This window comes from Phyllostomus hastatus, unplaced genomic scaffold (genome assembly GCF_019186645.2).
Source record: "Phyllostomus hastatus isolate PE091 unplaced genomic scaffold, TTU_PhHast_1.1 phas_contig_41, whole genome shotgun sequence".
NCBI classification, from domain to species: Eukaryota; Metazoa; Chordata; class Mammalia; order Chiroptera; family Phyllostomidae; genus Phyllostomus; species Phyllostomus hastatus.
The window spans coordinates 3,299,240-3,318,395 of NW_025333876.1; the positions used below are offsets into that span (position 1 = coordinate 3,299,240).

At 40.3% G+C, this 19,156-nt stretch overlaps 1 protein-coding gene and 1 pseudogene across 3 annotated transcripts in view; one reads left to right on the forward strand and one right to left on the reverse strand.

Annotated features, from left to right (window-relative positions):
* MTUS2 (microtubule associated scaffold protein 2) overlaps nucleotides 1–19,156 on the forward strand; it is a 590,055-nt gene that overhangs the window by 20,054 nt on the left and 550,845 nt on the right. For all 3 annotated transcript variants that reach the window (XM_045844783.1, XM_045844782.1, XM_045844784.1), the window contains exon 2: nucleotides 7,241–7,313. The gene's annotated coding sequence lies outside the window, so the exon portion shown is untranslated. The remainder of the gene's footprint in view (nucleotides 1–7,240; nucleotides 7,314–19,156) is intronic.
* Nucleotides 708–10,165, reverse strand: LOC123822685 (annotated as a pseudogene).

Sequence of the window (19,156 nt, forward strand, 5' to 3'; positions counted from 1 at the left end):
ATTTAATAGAGGAAGAATAGTCTTTTTTAACAAATGGTACTGGAATAACTGGGTATGCACATGCGAAAGAATAAAATTGGACCCTACTTCACACTATATACAAAACCAAACTCCAAATGGAACATTGACTTAAATGTAAAAGTTAAAACAAGAAAGCTTTTAGAAGAAAACAGAAGTAAATATATCTGGGATTAGGCAATAGTTTCTTAGAGATGATATCAAAAGCATAAATGATACATAGTTACATAAAAATTTATATATATATTTATAAATTTATATATATAGTTTCATAAAAATTTAACACTTTTCTTTAGAGAAAATCCAACCCATAGAAAGGGAGAAAATTTTCACAAATCATATATCTAATAAGGAACTTGCATCCAAAATATATTAAGAATGTTTGCAACTCAATCATATAAAGACAGATAACTTAAGTTAAAAATTGGGGAAAGCATTTGAGTTGACATTTCTCCAAAGAAGATACACTAATGACCAATAAACATATGAAAAGGTGGTCAACATCCTTAGTTATTAGGGAGACACAAGTCAAAATCACAATGAGATGTCCCTACACACCTGCTATGATGGCTGACATAAAAAATACAATAACAAGTGTTGGTGAAGATAGAGAGACATTGGAACACTGATACTTTGCTGGTGGGACTGAGAAATGGTGCAGCCACTTTGCAACACCAGTTGCTTGTTATTCAAATTACAAACGGTGGCTCCTCTGGGTAGCAGCCTTCAAAGTCCCTGGAGTTAAATTTGAACAGTCTGAACACATTTATCTTGACTTCAAGGGCTTATCCAGGTATAAACATGTCAACCTGCACTAGTCCACATGTGTCGCCCACAGAATTTAGGTGATTCATCATGAAGTGTAAAGGGATCAAATGATGTTTCCTGGGAAAATGAGTGCAAAAAGACTGGGAGTGACCTTTATCATCTTCATTTGTTCGTAAACTTTGGTGACTTGATACGGCATGATGAACTTGAAAGCTTCATACAGTTTGTATTACAGAATGGCATCAGAAAAATGAACGTTGCACATACTTTCTCCCTTGTGACAATCGGTAATCCCACTGAATTTGGTCCACTGTATTTTTTCAATAATTACACACATTAACATAATTTTCCAAATACATTTGAATCTGTGTACTTCTCAGGACCAAAGCTATATTGCTGGATCCAATTACAACCTTGTGAAAAGAGCAGTTTTTCAGGAAGCTTGACAATGTCTTTTTCTTTTGTCTAGCTTGGAAAAGAGAGCTGATCTCAGCGCATCTCAGTCACCTCTCTTTTCTTGTGCAACATGTTTGCTATGATGCCGCCAAAGCAACCTCGAGGCAGCCTTCCTCATCGGGGTTCAAGTGGGCCTCACCCCTTTCCGTTCTTTTGCACAATAACTGAGGAAATCAACTTCCGCTTCCATGCTGTTTCCTTTTGAATATTCTCTGCAGATATCAAATCCACCATTTCAGCTGGTGCCCTAAATAGAAATGCAGCCTTCTGAAGTAGTGAGTGTGGCCACCAGAAAGGGAACTGCCAACATCACTGAGCCCTTTACTATCCCCCACACAGTGTCTGGGGCTGGCCTCTGATTAGCCTGTTACTAGTGAACAGGAGTGAACTGAGTTACTTCTGCACACCCCCTGGAGTGTCAGCCATGGGTGTTGCAGCCACATGTGCCCAGGAAGGGGTGCTTCCAGGCAGTTGTATCCTCAGGTACATACCCAACAGAATTACAAACATATCCACCTAAAAACTTGGACACCAATGTGTACATAACAACTCCAAAGTGGAAACAATTAAAATATCTGTCAAGTTTGGCATATTCATCTGATAGAACATTATTCACTCATAAAAGAGAATGAAGTACTGAATGAATGAACATAGTTGCCAGAGGAGTAGGCTAGTGGGCCAGGCTTCTTTGGAGGGAGGGTAATGAACATGTTTTGGAATTTGATAATGGGGCAATGGTTGCCTGACCTTGTGAATATATTAAAACTACTGAGTTGTACCCTTAAAATGGTGAATTTTATGGTGTGTGAATTATGTATCAGTTATTTAAAAATGTGTTATCTTAATTACTGAATTTTTTTGTTCCTCTTAAATTTTGTGCCCGAGGCAGTGCATTGCCTCACCCTAGAAAAGGCAGGAAGGTTGGCACTTAGTTGTGAAGTACCAGCAGCTGACAGTAGAGAAGGAGAACTCCAGTGAGTTGGTAGAACTCTGAAAGCGATAGTCTGAGTATTCAATGGAGGAGCAGATTCTGTACGTCCAGAAGGGCCATGCTGTATAACACTGCCCTCAGTCTTTGATTTCTGCGATTCTGTAATCATCAGAAAAAGCTAACATCTTAGCAGATTTATTAATAAAAGCTATACCTTATCAAGTAGCCTTGTCCAATAGAAATACAATGTAAGTCACATTGTAATTTAAAGTTTTTAATAGCCACATTAAAAAGGCAAAAAGAAACAGATGGAATTAATTTTAATATATTTTATTTAACTTAATATAGACAAAGTATCATGTAATGTGTTGAGTTATTTTACATTCTTTTTTCATACTGAATCTTCAAAATTAGGTGTGTCTTTTATACAGTGCATTTCAGTTCGGATGAGCCACATCTAGTGTTCAGTCACCACGTGAGGCTATGCGGCTCACAGAGATAGTTACTGTAGAGATAGTTATGGAGTAACTCTTATAAAATCAGGTTCAGGGCTTCTGGAGACACAGCATGGTATACCAGTTCTGACTTGAATACAGATTCAGATTTTAACGTTAACTCTAGCACTGCATTTATTCTTAAAAAGTTTACTAACATCTAATCTCAAAAATTGTGTCATCTGTTTTTATGATCAGATGTGAATATTGGAGAGAAGTAAAGTGTCATTTTATTGTTCTAATTACTTCAGGACCCATCAAAGGAAGAGGTTAGTTCTATTTGGGTAAGGATCAGTGGTGGGCAGTGGCTTCATGAAGGGGCTGGTGGTTTGAGCTCCATCTTGGAACATGAGGTGGTTGAAGGGTGGAGGCAACATCAAAGAGGCTTGAGATAGTGCTGCCTGGGAGCAGGGGGTCCAACCTTTTGGCATCTCTGGGCCACACTGGAAGATGAAGAGTTGTCTTGGGATACACATTAAATACATTGTGACATGTAATCACAAAGAAATCTCATAATGTTTGAAGTAAATTTACAATTTTCTGTTGGGCTGCATTCACAACCATCCTGGGCCGTATGTGGCCTGTGGGCTGCGGACTGTGGATTGGACACCCTGGCTTATAAGTTTGGTTTGCCTGGAGCATGGATGAGGGTGGCTGAAGGAGCAGAGTGGTTGAATTAGAGTTGGGGGCCATGTTTTTACCTACAAAGGACTTAAAGTTATATTCCATTTTAGGCAGTGAGCACCCACCAAAGAACTTTTAAGAAGGGAGTCACAAGGTCAGATTTGTTTTTTGTTTTTTTTACTTTAACAGGTTGGGAAAGTCATTTGACCTTTCAGACACATCCTTCAGTTTCTTCTTCTGCAAAACCAGTGTGTTGAAATCTATTCTGTGATTTGCTCTTAAGATTAAGTGAACTTGCCTAGTGACCCACCTCAAACTCCCGGTGAACTGAGAGACTGCTTCTCCAGTAGTTTCCTTGTTTTGTCATAGCATTGGCTCTTCAGCGTGGCTATGTTCCAGTAGTACCCAGGGAACGCTCTTGAAAATATAAATTCTTTAGATTCAAGAGTAAGTTTTAGGACAGTGCCCAAAATCTCTGTGTTTAATAAGCTCCCTCAGTGGTTACTATGGAGGCACCTGTTTCAGGTTTGCTCACATAGGATAGTGCAGAGTTTACTTTCTCAGCTTTTTCACTAATGGACTCTGGGGCATCAGGTAACACCTCTTCTTCCTGCCTCTGTGTCAGCTTCCATATCCTTTTGCCTGGCTGATGTTTTCTAGACCCTGCTGTAATCACAGTGACAATTATCAGTGGCCTACGGCTCCTTTGTATGAGATTGACCAGGTGGTTCTACAATAGCCTGTAGCTCTTCACAGAGTGTCTCTTTTAGTTGGTACCTGGTGGCTTCCACACTTGTATGTATAGTCTTCACATACCTTAGCCAGCACTCCTTAACTTTGCTTACAGTAGTTCAGTTGATTTATTAACATGAAGTCACTTTTTAACTCTTTCACAAAGAGCAGTGAAATCCCAACTGGTCAGTTAATTCACAGTGGTTATTTTGCAGTAGGTCTTTATTGTGGTGATACTACTACTACTACTACTACTACTACTACTACTAATTTCCTTTTTCCATTATTACTGTTACTATTAGTGCTGTCAACTGAAAATTAATATTGACAATGGGTGTTGCCACCAAAAAGGATTTATTTGGGAAAGAGAAAGGGCTACAACCCAGTGCATGCAGACAAGGCAAGTCATGGCCTGCTGGCCCAAATGGGGGGTATTTTACCAAGAGAAGAGGGAGAGAAGGGAAGGGGAAGTTAGAACCATAGAGCTTTGTTATGAACATAGTGTTCTTCCTGTAGAGTTCTCGTGTCTCTCATGATTGCATACTACTTCCTTAAGCCCTACCTCCTCCCATAGACCCTCCAGACTGACTGTGTTTTTCTTAAACTTCCAGTTAGTCTTTATCAGTGCTGTCATTCAGCTATTGCCATCATTAATGCATTTACCTTCAACATTAGAGTGGTCCATGCTAGATCACAATAGCTCTTTTAAGGGGAAAGTCTCTACTTGAAACAATGAGGAGTGCCTCTGAATGTCCAATTTTGCCTCCTTGATTTTTTCTTGTGGCCCTATGTTGTTTTAGAATTCTGACTGGGTGCAAACGAAACTATATGTTTCACCTAGCATATCAACTTGGACTTTGCTACCACCCACCATGGTCAGAAACCTGATTTTGACCTTATGTCTATCTTAAGATAGTTAGGGTTTTCAGGAACTACTATAAAAGACATGTGGACAAAACCAAGGGGGAGGGTGGAAGCAAGGGAGGGAGATGGGTTTGGCTGGGGTTGTGGGGAGTGGAGGAGGGAAAATGCAGACAACTATAATTGAGCAACAATAAAGTAATTTAAAAAATGATAGTTAGTTTTAAAAATAGGGAATGAGAAATAGAAGCATGGTATTAAAGAGAGATCAAAAAGTTTGTTTTGCGCCCTGGTCAGGTGACTTAGTCAGTTGCAGCTGTCATCTGGTACAGCAAAGGACTGTGGGTTTGATTCCTGGTTAGGGCACACAACCAGGTTTTGGGTTCGATCCCCAGTGTGTGTGGGGTCAGTCAATCAGTGTTTCTCTCTCACATGGATGTCTCTATTTTTCTCTCTCCCTACTTCCATTCTCTCTCTAAAAAAATCAATAAATATGTTCTTGGGTGAAGATTAAAAATTATTTTTAAAAAGCTTATTTTATGACTGGCTGCTCATTCATGTCAAAACCCAACAAAAACAATTTCTGATAGGCTGCTCACTTAATGGGCCTCCTGGTAGCGGGAGAAATTATTTAAGTCCTTCCTATTCCATCTCAGAAGAAGGCACACTTTGTAAATGTGTGCATTCTTATACCTAGGGTACTTACATGGCCTCTGTTCTGTTGGTTTTTTGTTCCAATGGTGTTGCCCATGCACATGGATTCTGTTCACAGCAGTGGTGGGATGGCGTGGGAGTGGTGGCTGTGGTAGGTCCTATGATAGGAGGGTTACTATGAGGCAGAAGTAAATGTTCCCTTTATTCCACCTGGACTGGGACTTGTTCAGTTTTCACTAGGTGTTGTGCTGCTCCCCACCACGTAAGTGCAGGCAGCCCTTCTGCTTTTTCCCCTAGCATTGTTTTCCTTCATCTGCACCCTGCCCCCACGTTGCGCTCCTCACTTACTTTGATGTGCATTCCCTTTAGCCTTCTTTTCTTGAAGATCTGCATTCTTACTCTCACTGGTATGCCTTCCAGCCCTCAGCTTTTCTCTGCCATATTGCACTCTTGGAAGAAACTCTTAATGTTTCAAGGAGGAAGCTGAGAGGGAGTTGGCAGTAAATAGAGTCTGGGGAGCAAGAAAGAATTGAAAAGAGACTCTCAACCCCTTCCAAAGGCTGGAGGCAATTCATTTAATATCTTTTCAGGTGCCATGAATGTATGTTGGGTCGGAATGGAAACAGTTAATACCCAAACAACTGATGCTGCTCAGAAAAATGATTTCTGCTGAGTAATTGGTAGTTTTGAAGATTTGTTTCATGATCACTGGGTTTTAAAATCATGTCTATTTTCTTGTTTGGAAAAACGATGAAATTGTCATTTTTGTAGCTAAAAAATTGTTGTATATCAGCAATTTTATGAGATACAACCTAATAATAGGTATTCTGTGGTGTCTATTGCAGCATCATCTGGGTGGAAGATTCATATCTTTTCTGCCATCTGACAACTAATTTTCCTGCTGGACGATTTAGAGAGGGAAAGAATTTTTGCTGACTTATTTTGAAATACAATTTTATTAGGATTTAACTAATATTAATATTGTCAATATTGTAGGATTTATGGGTCCTCTGGCTTTTAATTTCTTCTGAACTAGAAGAAAATAAGAAGCTTAACAGTATAAATTTGGTGTAATTTAGGAAAATTAATTTCTGCAAAATAGACATGATTATTCATGTATCAGAGGTATTTTTTCCTTGGCAAAAGCCAAGTCTGAAGTACTTAAGATACTTTATTTAGCTCTGGCTGGTGTGGCTCAGTGGATTGAGCTCCAGCTTTCGAACCAAAAGTTCATTGGTTTGATTCCCAATCAGGGCACATGCCTGGGTTGTTGGCCAGGTCTCCAGTAGGGGGTGTGCAAACCACACACTGATGTTTCTCTCCCTCTCTTTCTCTAAAAATAAATAAAATAAAAATCTTTAAAAATTATTCATATGGTATATTTAAGAATCAGTTTTCACATCATTAATAGCTTTAGGGATTAAGTTAGGAAGAAAATTGAAGTCAGGTAATCCACTGAGGATTAATTTGAAAATAAGATCGAAGTATCTCTAAAATTCTAGACACATCCAAGTGGTGAGTTTATGACACAACGCCAATTTTGAAGAATTTATTTGTGGTACAATTACTGCTTAGGTTTAAGAACTCTGAACTAACTTTATTTTTCAGTGATAAGTAGTATCATAATGAAGTTACTGTTTATGCTTTCCTGAATCTTCCTCCTTTCTTCTAAATTTTCCTGTATCTTTTTGTTTCCTATAAGGTTTCTATACCTGGATTGTCAATGAGGGTGCATCTTCCCCAATGGCAGTAAAACTTGTTTTCTGGGGGTCAAGGTGAGTGTATGTGCCTTTCTATTTATTATTCCATTTGATATGGGTCCATAACTGTCTCTTAAATGTTGTATAAAACTTCTGGTACTCCAAGTAAGTAACTTTGGTAATTTTTTAAAATATTAATAACAAAACAAGCAAATTCAAATGAATTCTCATATGAAAGTCTGATTTTGCTTTTTTGAAATGTGAGGAATATAGTCAGACATTGACTGAAATTCAAGTTCAAACAACATTCTTTGTTAAGGATTTTAAATTGGTGGAGTGTGTCTGTAATAGACATTTCTTTCCTAGTGGTAATTAATCTCCTACTGTAACAAAAGGTTATTGTGTTCCTGTTAACATGTGTGTAGTAACACCAACTGACAGAAACAGGACAAGGGGATCAGCAGCATTTAGGGGCTCGCTTGGCGTGGAGGATGTGCTTGATAACTGAACTTACTGAAAAGAAGACTAGATTTGTTTGTGGGGGAGGAGTTAATACAGTACAAACAGAGTTTATTAAACTAAAAGTAGAAGCTTTAGTGAACAGCCGAGACCCAGAAAGTTGAAAGCATTTGCGAGAATCTTTTCTGAGGGCTGCCTTGAGCCCGTCTGGCATTTTGTGCAAATTAGACAAAGTCACCTCTTCCATGGACATTCTCCTTCCATCAGATAGAAAATTGTTGGACTACACTGACTTTTAGAATAAGACACTTTATTGCCACATGCAGGGAAATTGCAATTTAAGTAAATTACCCATCTTTAAATCACCAAAGTTGTAATAAAAATGCAATTATAAAGATAGCAGAGATGCTAATGCTGCGATTGGTGCCCTTGCATGTTCACACCCTGCACAACCGCTGGGCTGGCTTTGCTTTGTGGGAATTCAGCTCAGGACAGACTCTCAGGAAGGGAGGCTTCTTCTTAAGTTCTGGTCATTGAGGAGAGAGGGTAGAAATGCTAGTTTGAAGTCTGGCTTTGATTGGATGAAAGGAGCTGAACAGCGAGCAGCAGGGTCTGTACATTGGAGGCCAGAAGGGATAGATTGAGGTTTTTAGGGGTAAAACTAGGAAAGGAGAATGGAAACTTTGTTTTAAGTCAAATCCATGACCATGCTCCACAAATTAGTGGCACAGATTGTGTGCTTTTGGATTTTCAAGACTACTGGAGTGGCTCTGTTCTGTACATCACTGGTTCTGTGATGTTCTTTTCTCAAAGACTATTTAAACTCGAGAGCTTTTTTTATTCTGTTAAAGTTGTTTTCAAAATATTAGTGTGTTTGTAACTGATGGCTTTTCCCTACTTGGGAATGGTTGTAATTAATTTTTCTGATGAGACAACAGCTATTATGTTGCTGTTAAATGGGTGGATATTGATGGACAAATAAGGGCAAGAGAGGTGCAGTGTTATTTGGGGGCCAGAGGCAGGGCTGCAGGTGGAGGGTGTGACATGACTGATGTGTAACTGAGACACAAGGAAGAGATATGGGAAGAAATGCTGTGCTGGGGCTAGGTGGCGGCAGTGGGCATGGTAGTTGGAGTCATGGGTGGAGGTGCTGGTGGTTTTAGGGGTGGGCAGGATGGTGGGGGCAGTTGGGGTGGCCATGGTGGAGCGGTGGCAGCAGCTGCCATGAAGCTGAGGACTCATGTTGAGGGAGGTGGAAGATGGAAAGATGCCGGGCCATAGATACAAAATATATGACCTGGGAAAAGCATTTGCTTCTTTAGGTGCTGATGACAGGATGGATTAGATGGAAATGAAAGGGGCTCCTCTTTGTGGAGCACTAAGCCCACTTTCTTACTGTTTCATATATCCTCCCCTGCATCCCAGGAGGACCTCACCCAGCCTTAGGAGTAACAACAACAAGATCACAGAAAGTCATTGTATATAATTCCACTGAACGCTAATGTTTATATCCCATATTCCTGCTCAAGGCCCACACTTCCTTCACCTGCCTGTGTGTGTGCATGCGTGTGATGTGGGAGGAGTGATAATCTAAGTACAGAAGTCGAGGAATATGTGATCAGTTAAGAGAACGATTTACATGATCGTGGGGAACAGGCACTGGTGTTACTACCTCTGAAATCTCTCTCCCCAAACACACCACATACACATGATCTATGTTTTGAAGAAAGACATGATGTGGACTTTTTTTTAATGAGTTAAAGGGATAGAAGGAAAAGGGAAAAGAGGGTTAGGGAGGCTTATATGACTGTCTCTCCCCTAGGTAATTGCTTAACTGTGTGTTTCACTTTGTGTATTATTTCTGACTTTTTTCTTTGCCTTTGGAATACCAAGGAGTGAGTGAGAATATGAACATGTCTGGGTCTAATATTTGGCACCTGTGACACTGAGCTAATAATTTTGTGTTCCATTTTTCTTACTTTTCAGTAGAGTAAGGTATTTGCTACTAGAAAATATTTGGGAAAACACAGCTTAATAAATATCAAAATGAAACAGTGATACTTCACAACAATCAGGCTTTTTCATCATCAATTGTCATAATTTTTGGATTGAAATATTTTATCACTGTATGGCTCAAATAATTGTCCTCATTATTTTTAATGAGATCCTTTATGCTGATTATGTAAAGATGCACCTACTCTGCAGCTGAGAGATTTAGATACACAGAGTAGCTTTTAAAAGGGGGAGTTAGCGGGTGATCATCTGGTGGAGGTTCTTAGGTATATAGTGCCATGTACTTCATGCCTACCCAGTGGATGGAATGGCTTACAACATGTCAGTGCAAATAATGTCTACCAAGTAGGGAATGCTCACTTCAATGCTGTGCTGAGCCCACCACACTCACTCACCATCTCGTTGCTCCAGGAACACCTGGGGAGGTAGACGCTGTGGCCTCCTTCATCTTCCATCTCGAGACCGGGGAAGGGCAGAGCTGGTGCTTGCAGCCAGCTGTGCCCTCGACGACTTGGTTTTACGGCCCCTTTGGACAGGGGACTCGACTCACCTTTTAAAAGTCTTTTTTTGTTTCTTGAAGTCTGTGAATTTCAGACTAGCCTATCTCATCCTCAGTGCTATGAAGCCTGATGGCTTCACTGACAAAACTGCTTTAAAATTGAGCAGGTAATTCTATCATTAGAGGACACCAGCTGAACAAGGCTAGAGGAATCCTAGAAATAAATTTGTACCCTATGATGAGATGTGTGGAATGGAATTGTTGGTTACCACTGGTTTCTCAGAGACCTTTGATATTTTTTAAAAGAGTGTATATATTTTTTTCCACCAGAGAAGGACCTATGATTCCTAAATGTCAAGATGTCAAATAGGATTGAAATATTCTCAGATTTCAAGTACATGAAGAGTTCAGCACTGCATGTATTTTATTTTCTGCTTTAAAATTATTCTTAGTGGTAGATTGGAAGCACAGGGTCTTGGAGTCCATTCTTTTGGGGAGGGTGAGGCTGATCTGTTCCCTGACCCATCTTGGACAAAGAACATAGGAGAAAGGGAAGCCAAACATATTTTATTTTATTTATTTTATTTTTTATTTTACTTTATTTTACTTTATTTTATTTTTTTATTTCATTTTTTTAACTCCGTAGATCCAGAGTTCAGAATTTTAGGAAATTGGTTGCTGGGCGTGGAGGGAGGCAGAGTCAGGAGATGTCACAGGGACAATCCAGTCAAGATGATAGAAACCACAGAGGCTTCTCTGTTACCTGTTTTCAAATGGTGCACAAGGCGCCACAATTTTCTGAGCATTGCTCCCTCATCCGGTCAACTGCACACTGTGACCTTGCCTCTCTAGCTAGGAATTAAACCTGGGTTCTGTTTGATGCGAGACCAGATTTCATTAAACTAGGTCATTGGGACACACACACAGGGGCCTGGATCACACTGGCACCGTGTACTCTTTGCTGATTAAATGGGCAAATGCCGGTAGGCAGATGGAATGGCTTCACTCCTGCTTTTAGAAGCAGATAGCAGGGAGTGGTGCAGTATTTGAACATGCTTCCAGTGAACGCTGATTTACAGTGGGGATCCTGGAAAAGTCCCTGTCATCCTCTTCTGTCAGATGGGTTCATTGTCTTTAAAACTATCACAGAAATTATAGCCAAATTAAAAATGAATGGGTTATTCAAATGTTTTATGAGTTATTGCTCTGACTTGTGTATTCTTAGTACAATGTGGATTCCCCCCTCCTCCCCTCCCCCCGCCACTCCTTTTAGAAACACCAAGAACATGAGCTGACAGCAGCCATTTGGCAGTGATTTCCTGGGGCAGAAGCTTGGGACTTCGTGTAGGGGGATTGGTTGGAGATTCATTTTCAGTTCTTCTTTTGAAGGTTTATTTTGGCTCCATCCCATGATAGCAGAATGAATTAAATGGCTTTTTAAAAATGGCCTTTTTAAAGATTTGCTTTGGCCTAAGAGGATTTCATCATATTTTTATGGTTATTATTCATTGTACGTAGTATCCTGATTTGTAAAAAATGTGCTGTGTGCATATTTCATGCTCAGCTGCTGAGATGGGGGTAGTCCCCTGAGATGCCCAGGCAGGCAGAATAGCCTTTTCAGCAATGGTTGCTGCTGTGTGGGCTGGGGAGCTGCCTGGCAGGTGGCAGAGAGAAGTGAAGAGTCTGCATCAGGTTGTCATCTTGGTCCTGTCGACTCAGCTCATGGCCAGAACGTAGGCTTTATAAGGGCTGGTGTTCTGTCTGTCATTCTTAAACATAGAGGCACATGAGAGAAGCCATAGGGAATCAGCCTTCATGGTCTGCCAGTCTAGGACAGCTTTCCCTTCAGAGTTTAATTTAAAGGAATAGTAGTCCTCTAATAGCTAAAGTGCATGAAAAAATCAGATTGGAAACACTTGGCTAATTATGAATTCTAAGGTGCATTTCAGTTCACCTGAGCGTTTTAACCTCAACTAACATGGATGGTACACTTCCAAGTCCATCAAGCCTGTGTGTGTCCTTTAAATATTTAAGTTGTCTTCTTAGAAGAAAAAATTAAATTATCTGGGTAGGTTAATCTCCACAGACTATTATAAGTGTGCAAATAATATGCCACTTTCAGTGGGATTTTAATAGACTGCTTGTCAGAACTCAGGTTTTCTTCGCTTCTTGCAGAATCAGTTCTTGTTATGCATTCTGAAAACAAAGCATCTCTCATTTATTAAGAATATGCACACTTAACAAAAGAAGATCAGGACTCATTGTCCTCTTGAAAAGCTGACATAACAAAAATAGTCTCTGAAGCTCCTAGCTCTGTAGCACTTTATTGGCACCCTGTGTGGAATACCTTCTCCTATCTTATGCTGTATTTTTTTTAACACATGTAATTTTCTTACTGGACACTATCCTTCTTCAGTGGTATGATCCATGTCTCATTCCTTTTCAATGTTAGTTGACAACATGCCTTACATATAATGGGGCTCAATCAATATTTGGTGAATGAAAACACTGAGGAGGCACAGAGGGCTGAGTTCATTGAAGTTCTCATTTAAGATGTGGATGGTGTGGAGGCATTCATGTTCTTCTCAGGTCCTGCTTGAGTACTGCACTATACTGTGCTTGGGATGGCAAGAGAAGGCTGCCAGGAAATCACCTAAGATAACTTTCTTTGAAAAGTGGGAATTATTGAAATAGGCACGAACAGTTTGGAGTTTCTGTAAATGAAGTCAACATAACCTGAAATTTTTGGTGGCACTTTGGTTCCCCTGGTCAGATTGAATGCAAAGGAAGAGGTGAGGATGAGGGTGGACTCCACAGTTTTGCCTCCCAGAGGGAAATGCCAGGGGCACAGGAGCTCTGACAGAGAAGGACGGTAGTGGCCTAAAAGAGAAGGCAGGAGGATCCCCAGCCATGAAGCAGTAGAGACGTGTGCAGTGGGATATCACACCTAGAGTAGATTCTAGAAGACATTAAGGATAGCTTTTGAGACTGTTGAGACTTCTTTTGATTCTGTTGCTCTCTTCCTTTATTGTCTGCACTGTCTCATCTTATCATTGCTTTGGCAAACGATAAGGAGTTGATAAGGAGTCCGTAGGATGGTTTTGCAGGGCAGGCCTCATTTCCTTCCCTACATGGTCTAATTCCTCCATCCCCACTGTCCCAGGAAACCAGGCAGCAGCCCTGGAGACTGATGCCATTTTGGCGTTCTGCTTCTAATGCCAACTGGGACTCATCTGGCTCCAGCAATATGGGCATCCATCATATGAAAGCTTGGCCTCCCAGGGGGAGCAGGAGGATGCCAGGTAGCTAGACCTGCTCACATTATAGAGCCTGACAGTCACCTGGGCCTCTGCCACACTTACCCCTTGTGGTTTCTGACCACTCTATACATTTACCTACAGGATGCTGCCCAGGTTCCTTAGCAGAAACACAGGGCCCTTCACACACTGCATGTTTTACCTGCATTTCTGGTGCCATACTCCCTTTTTTAGTGCAGGTATTTTAGTGCAAGTATTTATAGAATGTCTGCTTTGTGATACTTACTATGTTAGGTGCTTAGAACACAAAAGTAATAACATTAGAGTTTGTTTTAAAAAGAAGTTACAATCTAATGGGATAGCAGAACATGTGAACAGTGGTTTACGGGAATGTGACAGGGAAGCATGGAGGGGGAGTCACAGGCCCTTCTTCTCTGTCCTTCCCAGGCCACTCACCATCAGTATGTTTGGGGGTCAGTCAGTATTGGGGGTTTGATATTGCTGTTTTATATCTGTAGTGTTGTATGACAACAATTTCTGTACTGGAAAAATAACTTCAGCTACTCTAAGAACTATAATAGTCAAAAGAATTAAATTATACTTTGTTAATGGCCTGTAGTATGACAGGACAAGAGACTAATATTTTGGAAATTTTTTTTCAATAAAGGGGGGCTGGGATTCCTGAGTTTAAAGGGGAATTAAATTAGAAGAGTCTTCTAGTAAGCTTTCCTATTAATTACCATTTTACAATATTCTTGCCCTTCCTTCCTCATCAATCCCTCTTCTATTGATGAAAGAATATTTTTGTCCTGAATTGTCTAGATCTCAATGAGGGGTGAGTCTTCTGTCTCTCCCAGAGGCCATTTGTCAATGTCTGGAGACATTCCTGATTGTCACAACTGGGAGGATGCTGTTAACACCTCTTGGTAGATGCAGAGAATACTGTCTATTATTGTATAGTGTACAGGACAGTCCCCCACAAACAATTTTCTGACCCAAAATGTCAAGTGTGCCAAGGTTGAGAAATCCTGGTCTGTATGAATAGTCTACATTGCTCATATTCACTAGAGCATTTTATAAGATCCAAAATCAGTTGTGACCATAGATATTTAAAAAGATGATTTTGAACAGAAGGGGGTTGGAGGGTTAGGTGGGAGGTGAGGTGATTAGTAGAGATTTTTCACTGTTGTCCTCTTTTATTTTATTTTGGCTTTTGTGGCATACCTTTTAAAAAATAACAAGATTTTTTAAAATTAGTGAATCCACAAGATAAATGGTTTTATTTGATTATTGCTCAGGACATTTGAGAGAACATGATTAATGTATCTTTGGTGTCTTGCACAGTCCCCTAATGTGGCACACGATTAATGTACATTTGTTGGATAAATGCAGGAATGCATAAATGCAAGAATGCATAAATGCATATGATCCTGGAGATGGTAGGATTTATTTGTTTCCAAATAGTCCTTTTGTATTTTTGTGGTCAGCTAAGTGGAAAGTGTGCTGCCAGAGTTAATGAAAGTCACTTCAAATATTCAAAGAGAGTGTTAGGTCAGGAAAACTAAGGCACCTGGCTCTCCAAAAGGGAGAAACTAGAAGGTCATGGACTTGAACACCAGCTTGTTGGGGAAGCTGAACAGGCAAAAACACAGCAGAGGTTCACAAAAGCCCACATGGTCTAGAGCCACAGAGGAATATGTTACAAGCAAACAGCTGTACCAAAAAGCAAACTCAACACAAACCCATTGTAGGAACCAAGCAGCTAACACAGAGTCCTTGGAGGAGAGAGAAACAGCGTAACTTGGAGTGCAGGCTGATAGAATGAGAGCAAGCTTGGCCTGCCCTGCCTCCTGGATGCCATCTGGGCTGCTTCTGCCGGGAAAAGCTCTACCCAGGCTCTTCACTGTTTGCCCCTGTGAACCCTTTGCTGCAGCCAGATGTCCCTGCTTACTCTCCCAACATCCTTGCACTGCCTCTGCCCCTTCACTCCCCATGTTCTCTCTGGAAGCCCCTTTCTCTCTCCTCTATACTTGAGTATTCTTTTACAAGATTCAGCTCAAGTTCTATGCTCTTTGCGAAACCCTTCCTAAGATTTTCTGTGTCAGAAATCTTTAGCTCTCTGAGTCCTCCCTCCCCATATTCCTCCAAACTTAGGAGACAACTTGCAGTCATGGTTGGTCACTGGGGCTTCAAGGGGACAGCCATCAGCACATGGCATCTGGAATGTGAGTCCCAGAGTAAGGAGGGGAGAGGTGAGGACAGCACCATCAGGACTCAACTCTATAGAAACCTCTGGAGTTTTAAAACACTTCACTGGGAAAAATTCATCTTTTTATGGTCATTGAAGCAGACAGTAAGGACAGGAAAGCATCCCCCTACTGTCCAGCCAGTGCTTGTTGGACAAATGCCCACCGGGCCATCATGTTTTGGCCAGAGTCTGCACACAGCATCCTGCATGCTGGCCTCAGATCTGCTGGCTTAAGATCTGAGTGACAGCCCCTACCTGCACAAAGAAGGGATGTGAAGAAGTGCTTTTAATTTTTCTGCAAACTAGAGGCAGACAGAACTGTAAATGCTATTCTAACATTAGGCAGAGGTAAGGTCCCCTCTCTGTACAGTTTGGGACACAGTCAGTCCTTGTTTCCGCAGGGTCCAGGTGCAACATGGAAGGTGTGTGTGTCTCTTGCTGTGCCTGGTCCTGGCTGCAAGCTCAGGAGGAGGATATGCTTTGCTCATGGGCCAGAGCCAACCTCATGGGGCTGAGCATCCCTGTCAGTGTCAACAGAAATACTCTCCCCATATTCATCTTAGAACTTCATAATACTGTGTGAGCTTCCTAGCAGCAGTGGGTTTGATCAGCTGTGTTTAGAAGAGCAATATTAAAAACATAAATTTCCCAGAAACTATGCCTAATAGTAAAGTGTCAAGCAATAGAAAGGAGAAATGAAATTTAATTTTGGTCAGAGGACTTTCATTCTCTGTGCTGCATTTCTTAAAAATGTTTCTAAACCACCTAGGAGGTCAGTCTTTCAACAGTTGATTCATTTCACAGCAAAAACTCAGATACAGTAATATTAAAACCTCATACTGGGTGTTAAAATTTTGCTATCATACCCATCCTCATTACAAGTATGGTGGTACCTCAGTACTCATCGTTAATTTGTTCCAGAACTTGTGATGAGTGCCAAAACCAATGAGTGCCAAATGATGAAACATTTTCTCTTGTGGGGTGTGTCATGACTTGTGCAAATTCTGGCAAGTGGCATGAGTCCCAAGCAAGCACTGAGTGCTGAAACATTTTCTTCTCGTCAAAATGCGCTGAATACAGGTTTGACAAGTGCTGAGCAAACGAGCACCAAGGTATGACTGTACTTGTTTTCTATTCATATAAAACCATTGGGTAGGGAAATTTTCCTTGATTTTTGTATTCAGAATATTCAATTGCCTGTTTACCATGGTTCTATTTATTTCCAGATAAAAATTTCTCTTTTCTGTGTGTGTGTGCAGCTGAGTGTAGCTCTCAGTTGCCAAAGAGGAGAGGGATATCACTGTTAAATGAGAATGATCCCTTATTTGCAAGTTAAAATATATTCTGAAAAGGGTGAATGCCTATTCTTTCCTGAAGCCTGTTAATTCCGTGAGGGCTGTGAGGTGTCTCTGAGGCTTGTTTCTGTGTTGTGTTTTTTCTTGGATCTTAGCAGTGAGGTATATTTCTGTTTCAGCCAAAACCTTGACTTCTATTGGTATAGGAAGTAGAAAAAGATAAGGAGGCCTATGAGATATAAGAAGCCCATCCATAAAATTTGCACAATTTAAATGCAGAGCTAGTGGATTCTGAAAGATTCTAAATTGTGTTTTTAAACACTACTGTGTAAGCACATGCATTTGGAAAATGACATTGATGGAATTCATCTTAAGTGAACAGGTGTACTTGAAACCTTGGGGTTACTGACCTACAGAGATAGGAAATCGGTATACTTGTTTCAAAAATGTGATTTTTATATGTGTATGTTTATACATATTCAGAAAATATTTATTGAGTGACTGTTATGTATTGGGTACTGTGCCGATGTTATATATACAAAGGTAAATATGATATGATCCTTGGCCCCCAGGAGCTTAGAGTTGAGGAGGAGGTTTAGACACTAAGTGAACAAGCAGTTATGGTGCAGATGAAAAGGGCTGTGACGAGGGGCCTGAAACATATATGACTCTGAAGGCCCTTCTTTTTTTTAAATTAAATTTTATTTTATTTTTTAAAAAGATTTTATTTATTTATTTTTATACAGAGGGGAAAGGAGGGAGAGAGGGAAAGAAACATCAATGTGTGGTTGCCTCTCGCATGCCCCCTACTGGTGACCTGGCCCACAACCCAGTCATATGCCCTTACTGGGAATCAAACCAGCAACCCTTTGGTTCACATTCCACTGAGCTACACCAGCCAGGACTTTTTAAAATTAAATTTTATTGATTATGCTATTACAGTTCTCTCAATTTTCCCCCTTTTGTCACTCTTCACCCAGCACCTCCCACTTCCTCAGGTAGTGAGTGGGGAAAACCATTGTTCATGTCCATGGGTCATGTGTATAAGTTCTTTGGTTACTCCATTTCCTGTACTGCACTTTACATCCCCCTGTCTATTCTGTAACTACCTATTTGTACTTCTTAATTCCCTCACCTGTTCTCTCCTTCCTCTACAACCACCTCCTGTCTTGCAACCATCAAAACACTCTCTGTATCCACAATTCTGTCTCTATTCATCTTGTTTGCTTAGTTTATTTTTTAGATTCAGTCATTGATAGATATGTATTTAAGCCATTTTATTGTTCATGGTTTTGATCCTATTCTTTTTCTTAAGTAAACCCCTTTAACATTTCATATAATAATGGTTTGGTGATGATGAACTCCTTTAGTTTTTTCTTATCTGGGAAGCTCTTTATCTGCCCTTTGATTCTAAGTGATAGCTTTGCTGGGTAGAGCAATCTTGGATATAGGTCTATGCTTTTCATGACTTTGAGTATTTCTTGCCAATTCCTTGTAGTCTGCAAAATTTCTTTTGAGAAATCAGCTGACAATCTTATGGGAACTCCTTTGTAGGCCACTAACTTCTTTTCTCTTGTTGCTTTTAAGATTCTCTCTTTATCTTTAACCGTTGGCATTTTAATTATGATGTGTCTTAGAGTGGGCCTCTTTGCATCCATCTTGTTTGGGACTTTCTGTACTTCCTGGATTGCATGTTCATTTCCTTCACCAAATTAGGGAAATTATCATTCATTATTTTTTCAAATAGATTTCCAATTCCTTGCTCTTTCTCTTCTCTTTCTGGAACCCCTACGATGTGAATGTTGGTATGCTTGAAGTTGTCCCAGAGGCTGCTTGCACTGTCCTCATTTTTTTGGATTATTTTTCCTTCTTGTTCTGCGTGGTTGTTTTTTTGCTTCCTTATGTTTTCAAACATATGATTCTTGGCTTCATCCACTCTACTGTTGTTTCCCTGTGAATTGTTCTTTATTGCAATTAATGAATCCTTTATTTCTGACTGTATCTTTTTTATGCTGTTGAGGCTCTAAGTTCCTTGAGAATCTTTATAACCAGTGTTGTATTTTGAACTCTGCATTGGTGGATTGCTTATCTCCATTTTGTTTAGTTCTTTTTCTGGAGATTTGATCTGCGCTTTCATTTGGGCCATA